We start from the raw sequence: 8,503 nt of genomic DNA, 5'->3' as shown, positions 1-8,503 counted from the left end.
GGAATTATGTTATATTTTTAATTCTATTATTAAAATTATTTTATTAGTTTCAAAAATTGAAACTAATATTTATAAATAATATGTTATTTGTAGATTGTATTATTGGTGAAGCTTGTGGTGAGAGAGAAATTGTAAGGAATAATTTATTGAAAAAGCCACAAGGTAACCATGCTTTTAATTTGTGATTTGTGTTACTTCATGTTAATTGGGTGATTATTGAGAAAATTATGAATTTTGTAATATTATATAATTGTGCAATATTATTATGAATTTATTTGATTATTGTGAGAGGTGTTGGGAGACTTGCTATTGTTATTGCATTTATGTGCCACGTGGTACGTCCCTATTGGAGCTCAATAGGTGGCTTGTAAGGGCTCGGGCTAATCTACCTTTGGTCGGGTAATTTAGTACCGAGTGAGGGATACGGCTCGAGGTTAATGGAGGGATATAAGGATGGTTATTTGTGTGTATTGTAATATTTCATATATTTGTTGGAATTATATTATTTTTAATTCTCACTTAGTGAGCACACACTTAACTGTTTGTACACACTATCATAAATTGGTATTGGTTACTGGAACTTTTGAATCTCATTATGTGGTTAACAATTTTCAAGAGAAGAGCCACGAGTGACACGTGGAGAAGTCCCAGAGGATTAGTGGTTTAGATCCACTGTCTCTTTTGGGTATTTGATTTATGATTTATAATGTGTTATATTGCTAATATTATGGCTTTTTGTTTATTGTCAATTATATTAATATATAAATGTAATCATGCCTTTCAAACTATTTCTATTTTTGATATACTTTGGATGACTGTAATTTTTATATTTGATTTACTTTGGATTGGTTAAAATGGCATGATTATGAGGCCAAATAACTGGCTTGTGTTGAAAATTGACTAAATTGTTTATTTTACTTGTTGGGAGTATAAGGATAGATAAATGTGATTTAGTTTACTTGTTGGGAGTATAAGGATGGATAAATGTGATTTAGCCTAGTGGCATGTGGGAGGTAAAAATTTATCTGAAATGTTATATATGTGAGTTGAAGCCAATTATAAAATATTTTATATTAAAATTATTGATATAAAAAATGTTGGGTGGCTGTAACCCAACTATAATTGAGTTAAATTATTTAAAAAAAAATTTAGTGTGTTACAAATCTTGGTATCAGAGCTACATGTTTCAAATTCTTATAAATTATGAAATTGTTATACATTAACCTAATTTATTGACAATATACATTATTAAATCATAATGCTTCTCCATTATTTTTCTTGTCTTGAGATTAGTGTTAACTTAATTATGTGACTTCCATCCTTTAGGAGGGGAGAGATGGTGTCCAAAGCTAGGAGAGGTGGCGAAATTGTCGGTGATTCTATAGAGCCAATAGGAAATGACATACCTTCACTGCCACAACCGGAGCCCACACAGCAACAAATGGGGCAGGGCGAGCCCATACAGTCACAACTAAGGCAGGATGAGCCAATCATGAGGCAAATGATGGATCTACTACATAATCTTAGTGACTGCATGAAGAGACAAGAAGAAGAGTTGGCCGCTTTAAGACAATATAAGGAGAATGCCAACCGAGAGGGAAATGGCCAACAAGAACGAAGCCATACCAAGGTATTCAATGTGAGCCAATCTGCTAATGAAGGCTCACCTTCCTATTCTCACCATAAGACTAGTTCGAAGAATGTGAGTCTTCACTCTGAGCAACAGACATCCACGATCACAAAGATCTGGAGTACTTTTCGTAAGTTTAATCCTCCTACTTTTGATGGAAATCTTAAGCCAACAGTGGTTGAAGAATGGATAGATCAATTGGAGAGTATTTTTTGTATGGTTGCGTGTACTTCTAATCAAAAGGTGCAGCTGGCAATATTCCTACTACAGAAGAGTGCTAAGAAATGGTGGGAAACATCAGGACCGAAGGATGATTCCTCTCTTACTTGGGAAGATTTTAAAGCCATATTATTCGAGAATTATTTTCCTACTGCACTGAGAGCAGAAAAGGAGGCTGAGTTTCATGCATTCCGTCAGGGTGATCTAGATGAGGATGAATTTATTGAACAATTCTCAGAATTATCTAAATACTCCACTTACCTCTAAAAACAAGAAGATACGGAGTGGATGACTAAACGATTGCTAGAGAAGGCGAGGCCTGATCTAAGGGAACAGTTAGCCCCTTTTGAGATCAAGATATTTAGTGAGATATGCAATAAGCTTCGAATAGTCTCTCGGAGGAAGAGAGAGGCTAGATTAGAAGCTGATAGAGAGAGGAGGAAAGAACCTCATGGGAAGCCCCCTATCCACACCAGACCCATTGGTGGAGTAGAGAAGAGGAGTAGTCAAATCTTTGGAGGCTTTAGAAATCAAAAGAAGAAAGGCTACTACCATAAGGGCCAAAGCTATAGAGGGAATCAGAGTAGGAGTCAGGGGTCTTACAGGAGCCTAGCAACCTCTACTCCTACTTCTGGTACTGCTAGTAATCAAGCATGCAGTAAGTGTGGAAAGTTTCATTCTGGTGATTGTTGGGTTTGTTACATTTGCCAGAAACCTGGTCATATTGCTCGATTCTGCTATCAAAATCAGAATAGGGGTAATGATCAGAGACCTACAATGCCAGCACGAGTGTATGCCCTCTCTGGGCCGGAGGCTGCTAACAACCCTAATGCTATCCGAGGTATAATCCGAATCCTTGATAATGATGTTTGTGCTTTGTTTGATTCGGGTGCTACACACTCTTTTGTGTCTGATGAATGTATGAAAAGATGTAAATTGCCTGTATGTACCTTACCTTTTGATGTGAAGATTTCTACTCCTGCTGGTTTGACTGTAAGAACTGCTAAGGCATGTCTAAATGTAGAGGTTGAGTATGAGGGTCAAAAGACCACCATAGACCTCATCTGTTTGTCTTTGTCTGGGATTGATGTTATTGTGGGGATAGATTGGTTGTCTGCAAATGGAGCTGTACTTGATTGTCAGAGAAAGAGTATGTTACTCTCAGCTCTTATTGTAACCCCTGTAGAATCCCAAAGTCCTATGTTATTGTCTGCCGCTCAAGTAGAACAATGTATAAGAAAGGGCTGTCAAGCTTTTATGATTTTCTTCTCAATCAAGGCAGAGATTGAAGAAGGTGTAGATCAGATTCCAGTAGTGAGAGAATTCCCTGACGTCTTTCCTACTGAAGTGATCGGTTTGCCTCCAGAACGAGAGGTTGAGTTCTTGATTGAACTCGTACCTAGTACGGGGCCTATCTCTAAGGCACCCTATAGGATGTCTCCATCGGAGTTAGCTGAGTTGAAAAGACAAATTGAAGAGTTGTTAGAGAAGGGGTTTATCAGACCGAGTGTATCACCATGGGGGTCACCGGTACTGTTTGTGAAAAAGAAAGATGGAAGCCTTAGATTGTGTATTGATTATAGACAATTGAATAAGGTAACCATCAAGAACAAGTACCCCTTACCTCGAATTGATGATTTGTCAGAACAATTAGTCAATTCAGCGGTGTTTTCTAAGATTAGTCTAAGATCAGGGTATCATCAATTGAGGGTTAGAGCAGAGGATATCCCTAAAACTGCTTTTAGAACTAGATATGGGCACTACGAGTTCCTGGTGATGCCGTTCGGGTTAACAAATGCCCCAGCTATCTTCATGGATTATATGAATCAAATCTTCAGGCCTTATCTCGATGAATTTGTTGTAGTCTTTATTGATGACATACTTATTTATTCTCGGGATGAGGTGGACCATGCTAGACATCTTAAAATTATTTTGGAGATATTAAGAGAGCACAAGCTCTATGCCAAGCCGAACAAATGTGATTTTTGGCTTAAAGAAGTTAAATTCTTAGGCCATGTTGTTTCAGAAGAAGGGGTAGCGGTGGACCCTAGTAAGATAGATGCAGTGATGAAATGAGAACAACCTCGAAGTGTGACAGAGATTAGGAGTTTCTTGGGTCTTACAGGCTACTATCGTCGTTTCATTAAGGGTTTTTCACAAATTGCAATGCCCTTGACTAAGTTGACCAGGAAAGATGCTCCATTTATTTAAACGAACGAGTGTGAAGTTGCCTTCCAGGAGCTAAAAAAGGGGTTGACCACCACACCAATGCTCACCTTACCTGTTCCAACTGCTCCTTCTACCTTGTATACTGATGCTTCTAAGAAAGGTTTAGGTTGTATATTAATGTAGGAGGATCGAGTAGTGGCTTATGCCTCTCGACAGTTGAGACCTCATGAGGAAAATTACCCTACTCATGACTTGAAGCTTGCTGCTGTGGTATTTGCCTTGAAGATTTGGAGGCACTATCTTTATGGTTCTTCTTTTGAGGTCTTCAGTGATCATAAAAGTTTAAAATATTTGTTTGATCAAAAGGAGCTCAACATGAGACAGCGTAGATGGATTGAGTTTTTGAAGGATTATGACTTTGAGTTGAAGTATCATCCAGGGAAAGCTAACGTAGTCGCCGACGCTCTGAGCAGGAAGCTTGTACATACTGCTCACATGATGGTCAGAGAACATGAATTATGGAGTAGTTTCCATGCAGTAAATATAGAAGTAGTCAAGAATCATTTGGCTGCTCTACACATTGCTGAATTTGAGAATAATTTTTGGGAAGAAATCAGAATTGCGCAACAGAAGGATGATCATTTGAATAAGATTAGGGTAGAGATTGGGGCTGGAAAGGCTGAACATTTTGATGTGACCAATGATGATGTCGTAAGATATAAAGGTAGAGTGTGTGTGCCTAATGATGCTCGATTGAAAAATATCTTACTTGAGGAGGCTCATCAGAGTAAATATACCATTCACCCAGGAGCAACTAAAATGTATCATGACTTAAGACGTGGTTGGTGGTGGCCAAGGATGAAGAGAGATGTAACTGAACATGTAACTCGTTGTTTGACTTGCCAGAAAGTCAAAATTGAGCATCACAAACTAGCCGGAATGCTACAGTCTCTTGATATTCTAAAGTGGAAATGGGACAGCATTTCTATGGACTTTATTACAGGATTGCCTAGAACATCTTCTGGTCATGACACTATGTGGGTAATCGTAGATCGACTTACCAAATCGGCTCACTTTCTTGCTATCAATATCACTTATTCTCTTGAAAAATTAACTGAAATTTATATAAGAGAAGTAGTGAGATTGCATGGAGTGCCGATTAATATTGTATCTGATCGTGATCCGAGGTTCACATCAAACTTTTGGAAGTCATTACAGGAATCCATGGGTACTCGTCTGAGTTTTAGCACCGTTTACCACCCCCAGACTGATGGCAGACAGAACGAACCATATAGACTCTTGAAGATATGTTGAGGGCTTGTGCCATTGAGCTTAGAGGTAATTGGGATAGTCACTTGCCATTAGCTGAATTTGCCTACAATAATAGTTTTCATTCTAGCATTCAGATGGCACCTTATGAGGCATTGTATGGAAGAAAATGTAGATCGCCACTGTGTTGGACAGAATTAAGTGAGAGAACTGTTTTAGGGCTAGACATTGTTGATGAGACTACCCAAAAGATTGCTTTAATCAAGCAAAAATTACTCACAGCTCAAAGTAGACAAAAGAGTTATGCAGATAAGAGGAGAAGACCGCTTGAGTTTGAAGTAGGTGACCATGTTTTTTTAAAAATCTCTCCGGTAACTGGTGTTGAAAGAGTTATTAAGACTAAGAAGTTGACACCAAGGTTTATGGGGCCTTTTGAGATCTTAAAACGAGTTGGACCAGTAGCATACCAAGTAGCATTACCACCCCAAATTGCTGGAATACACAACGTATTCCATGTATCACAACTGAAGAAGTATCAACCAGATCCTTCCCATATAATTGAACCCGAGAAGATTGAATTCAGGTAGAATTTAACATTCAGAGCTGAACCGAAAGAGATTGTGGATTATAAGGACAAGCAATTAAGAAACAAGACCATTAGATTGGTTAAAGTAATTTGAAAGGGCACGACTCCAGGTGATGCTACCTAGGAGACCGAGGACAGTATGCGACGTGATTATCCTCATCTTTTTGATTAAGTAAGTAGTTAATAGTTACTAACTTCAAATTTTGAGGACAAAATTTTTAAAAAGAGGGGAGAATTGTAACATCTCAATTTAAATTTTAATAGTTAATTTAGGTTAATAGAAAATTAAAAAAAATATTTAGAGGTAAGCAAATTAGTAGAAGATGATTATTAAATCTAACTTAAGATATAATTCTAAACTAAAATTTAAAAAAATTAATTAAAAAAATAATAATAAAATAATAATAAAATATTATTAAATTATTATTATAATAAGAAAAGGGAAAAGGTATTTAAAAAAAAGGGGGGAAGAAGAAGAAGAACAAAATTTGCTTTCGACCGCCGCACAACAATCATTCGTATAAAATATTAAAAAAAATAAAAAGAAGAAGAAGAGAGAGGAAAGAAGAAATAATAAAAAAAAATGTGGGACCCACTGAATTTTTATAAAAACCCACCTCCTTCCTTCTTTCTTCACTTCTTCGTTTCTTCATTCTTCCCTGTGCGCGAGCTGAGGCAGAGAGAGCGTCTAGTTTTGCTGGTGCTGGGTTTTAAGGTAAGAATTTTTAATAGGATATTTAGGGTGTGATTTTAAGCTTTTCAAGACTAAATAAGTGTTCTAAAATTTTTTCTTAGTCATCCTTCTTCTTTGGTTTCTGAGTTTGTAGTGGTAGAAAACTTAAGATCTGGAAGAGGGATGAATTTATATTGAATAAATATGGTTTTTGAGGTTGTCAGTAGTATAATAAATGTTCTAGAGTATAAATTTATTGATGATCTTTGAATTTGTGGCTTATGGATCAAATTCTAAACTAGATCTGAAAATATATGTTGATTTATTGAGGTTTAAATGATTATTTGAGATGAGAAATGAATTATTATGGCTATAGGATTATGATTCTAAGCTAGAGACTCAATTTTTAATTTTTGAGTATTTTAGGTACGAATTTATGAAATAAAAAGAAAATTTTGATAATAGAAATTAGTTTAGAAGCTGATTTTTAGATTATTAATGTTTATTGATAATTAAAAGAGGAGTTAAAAATTTTACTTAATAGTGTTGACTCTAGATTTGTATTAAGATTGAGATTAGGAATTATGTTATATTTTTAATTCTATTATTAAATTATTTTATTAGTTTCAAAAATTGAAACTAATATTTATAAATAATATGTTATTTGTAGATTGTATTATTGGTGAAGCTTGTGGTGAGAGAGAAATTGTAAGGAATAATTTATTGAAAAAGCCACAAGGTAACCATGCTTTTAATTTGTGATTTGTGTTACTTCATGTTAATTGGGTGATTATTGAGAAAATTATAAATTTTGTAATATTATATAATTGTGCAATATTATTATGAATTTATTTGATTATTGTGAGAGGTGTTGGGAGACTTGCTATTGTTATTGCATTTATGTGCCACGTGGTACGTCCCTATTGGAGCTCAATAGGTGGCTTGTAAGGGCTCGGGCTAATCTACCTTTGGTCGGGTAATTTAGTACCGAGTGAGGGATACGGCTCGAGGTTAATGGAGGGATATAAGGATGGTTATTTGTGTGTATTGTAATATTTCATATATTTGTTGGAATTATATTATTTTTAAATTCTCACTTAGTGAGCACACACTTAACTGTTTGTACACACTATCATAAATTGGTATTGGTTACTGGAACTTTTGAGTCTCATTATGTGGTTAACAATTTTCAGGAGAAGAGCCACGAGTGACACGTGGAGGAGTCCCAGAGGCTTAGTGGTTTAGATCCACTGTCTCTTTTGGGTATTTGATTTATGATTTATAATGTGTTATATTGCCAATATTAGGGCTTTTTGTTTATTGTCAATTATATTAATATATAAATGTAATCATGCCTTTCAAACTATTTCTATTTTTGGTATACTTTGGATGACTCTAATTTTTATATTTCATTTACTTTGAATTGGTTAAAATGGCATGATTATGAGGCCAAATAACTGGCTTGTGTTGAAAATTGACTAAATTGTTTATTTTACTTGTTGGGAGTATAAGGATGGACAAATGTGATTTAGTTTACTTGTTGAGAGTATAAGGATGGATAAATGTGATTTAGCCTAATGGCATGTGGGAGGTAAAAATTTATCTAAAATGTTATATTATGTGAGTTGAAGCCAATTATAAAATATTTTATATTAAAATTATTGATATAAAAATATGTTAGGTGGCTGTAACCCAATTATGGTTGAGTTAAATTATTTTAAAAAAAAATTTGGTGTGTTACAAGATAATTATATATATTGGATGAAAATCATGTAATATTCAATGTTTATAAAAATCAGATCGATTATTGAACTGGTTGAAGTACTAGTTCACGGTTCAATGGTTAGACTGATTATTGAACTGGTTGAAGTACTAGTTCACGGTTCAATGGTTAGACTGTGGTTTAAATTGTGATCTAGCTAGTGATAAATAAATTGATATATTTTAAATAATATAT

The 8,503-nt window shown here is 35.1% G+C and overlaps 1 long non-coding RNA gene across 1 annotated transcript; it reads left to right on the top strand.

Annotated features, from left to right (window-relative positions):
- The first annotated feature begins 2,494 nt into the window (after nucleotides 1-2,494).
- LOC129315158 (uncharacterized) lies at nucleotides 2,495-8,020 on the top strand. The gene is made up of 2 exons (XR_008594399.1): nucleotides 2,495-2,690; nucleotides 7,740-8,020. It is a non-coding gene; the product is annotated as an uncharacterized LOC129315158 (long non-coding RNA).
- Nucleotides 8,021-8,503: the final 483 nt, after the last annotated feature.

The sequence above is a fragment of the Prosopis cineraria genome, unplaced genomic scaffold, assembly GCF_029017545.1.
Source record: "Prosopis cineraria cultivar Desert tree isolate PC_DT_omini unplaced genomic scaffold, ASM2901754v1 PC7, whole genome shotgun sequence".
NCBI classification, from domain to species: Eukaryota; Viridiplantae; Streptophyta; class Magnoliopsida; order Fabales; family Fabaceae; genus Prosopis; species Prosopis cineraria.
Note: the sequence above shows the minus strand (reverse complement) of the source record. Positions and strands in the feature narration are given on the sequence as shown.